Genomic DNA, 2,445 nt, shown 5'->3' on the forward strand with positions numbered 1-2,445 from the left:
GTGTGTGTGTGGGGGGGGGTCTTGGAAAGTATCCCCTGTGAATAAGGGGGGACTACAGAGTACCTGCCTCTTTCTATCTTTACGCTTCCACCTTAGTTCATGACACCATAATCTCTTGCTTGAACGGTTACAATAGCCTCCTGGTTCCCTCCTTATACTCTTGCTTCTTACAAGTCATTTTCTGCGTAGGAGCCTGAGTGATTTTTTTTTCTTCTTTTTTAAAAAAATGGAATGCTTTAAGAATTTGCATATCATCCTTGCAAAGGGGCCATGCTAATCTCAGTATCATTCCAATTTTAGCATATGCGCTGCCAAAGTGAGCACTGAGTGATTTTTTTTTAGAAGTATAAATCAGAAGTTGGAACTTGCTTGCTAAAAACCCAGATTATCCTGTGACACTAAAATACCATCAACCTTTTTATCTTGGTTGCTAAAATCCCACATTCTCTGGTTCCTATTCACTTTTCCAACCTCACCACGCTGCTCTAACTTGAACATGCCAAGTTCATTTCCATAGTAAGGATTTTGTAATCACTGTTTCCTTTTTCTGGGAATTATCTTTCCCTTCATTTTCTTTCTAGTAGTCATATCTCAACTTCATATCTCAACTTAATTACTACCCTCTCAGCGAGGCCTTCGCTGCCTAATCTAAAGTATCCTCCCATCATTCTTTTCCTCACTTTATTTTTAAAAATATATTTTTATTGATTTCAGAGGGAAAGGGAGAGGGAGAGAGAGATAGAAACATTAATGATGACTGGGGTGGTGGGGAGGAGGATGGGAGTGGGCTGGAAGAGATTAATGGGGGGAAAAGAAGGACCTATGTAATAATTTCAACAATAAAGTTTTTTTAAAAAAAGAAACATCAATGGTGAGAGAGAATCATTGATTGGCTGCCTCCTGCACACCCCATACTGGGGATTGAGCCTTCAACCCAGGCATGTACCCTGACTGGGAATTGAATATGACCTCTCTTGGTTCATGGGTCAGTGCTCAACCACTGAGCCACACTGGCCACTCTCCCATCGCTTTTTATTGTAGGATTCTATTTTTTAAAGGTCAAGTTTGTTGAGATAGAATTTATATACAATTGTGGAGCCATCACAATCAACATGTAGAGCATTTCTATCACCACATTGACGTTCCTTCATTATTACCTTATTTTAAATGTCCACATTAACTTTATTGCAATCTAATATTCTTTCTTGTTTATATATTCATTCATATTTTACTCTTTTGTTTCTTTTATTGTCATCAATATAGGACCTTACTTCCTGTGTTACCTCTCTACCCACAGTACCAGGAACAGTACCTGGTACATCATAGACTCTGGACAAATATTTGTGAAAGGGATGAAGGGATAGAGGGAGAGAGGAGGAATAGACCTCTTTGAATCTCTATGTTTTCATATACCCAATGAGGACATGTAAAAATATCCCTTTTAGATAAGCAAAAAACATATATGCATAACCCATGGACACAGACAACAGTGTGGTGATGGCCAGAGGGAAGGAGGGGTAAGGGTTGCATGGAGAAGGGCAAAGAGGGGGGAAATGGGGACATCTGTAATAGTGTCAACAATAATAATGAAATAAATAAAAATAAATAAAAACATTCCCTTTAGAGTACTTGTGAGGACCATAGGAGATGTTCACTATAAAAGCCCTGAGCACCATGCTGGTGTTTAATGGTGTTCAGTGTACAGAGGTTCCTGTTGCATTTGAAGACGGTTTACCAATTTTCACTGGCTTGACCCTTTCAATAAAATTGGTTTTCTTGTTTTCCTTTGTTGCTATTTTGTTCTGCGGTGCTGCCCTTCATTGGTCCAGGGCTTCTGTCTCACTAGTGTTATTTCTTCAGGTTAGGATGGTCACTGGCCTTCCTCAGCAACCTCCCCGCTAGCAGAAGAGAGAAGCTTCCAGCTTCCTTCCTTCTCTGATGATGATTAAATGTTTCTTTTGCAAGACCCACAGTGCTATATAAGGAGCGAAATAAGAGATTCCGGGTGTCTCCGGGCTTTTTGGCTCTAGTGATTCAGCAAACCAAGTGCTGGGAGGTTCCAGGGTTGTCTTAAGGATTTGCTGCACTCTCTCAGCCCATTTTAGTGCTCAACCTTGGTCCAAACCTCAAGGGAATCAGCACCGTACATGTTAGCCCTGACATCCTTTTCCAAGGGACAGCTGCCCACAGCTGATGTTCACTTCCTCCAGGCTGCAGTTGTTAGATTTCCTATGGCATGCAAGTGAAAGAAAACACTTTGACGCTATTCTCTAGCTCCCATGTCAAGAGACTTTAATCTGCATATGCTGGAGACCTTTATTTTCATCTTCTTAGTTGATTTGTGCTTGAGGACAAAGCGCACAACACAGACTTTTTGCTCTAAGTAAAGCAGAGATACATTAGAATAAATACAACTTCTTACCAGGATATTCACTCTAATATTGT

At 40.4% G+C, this 2,445-nt stretch overlaps 1 non-coding gene across 1 annotated transcript; it reads right to left on the bottom strand.

Moving 5' to 3' along the window:
- Positions 1–220: 220 nt before the first annotated feature.
- LOC132238918 (U6 spliceosomal RNA) lies at positions 221–324 on the bottom strand. Its single transcript, XR_009453893.1, has one exon. It is a non-coding gene; the product is annotated as a U6 spliceosomal RNA (small nuclear RNA).
- Between the last annotated feature and the right edge of the window lie 2,121 nt (positions 325–2,445).

This window comes from Myotis daubentonii, chromosome 7 (genome assembly GCF_963259705.1).
Source record: "Myotis daubentonii chromosome 7, mMyoDau2.1, whole genome shotgun sequence".
NCBI lineage: Eukaryota > Metazoa > Chordata > Mammalia > Chiroptera > Vespertilionidae > Myotis > Myotis daubentonii.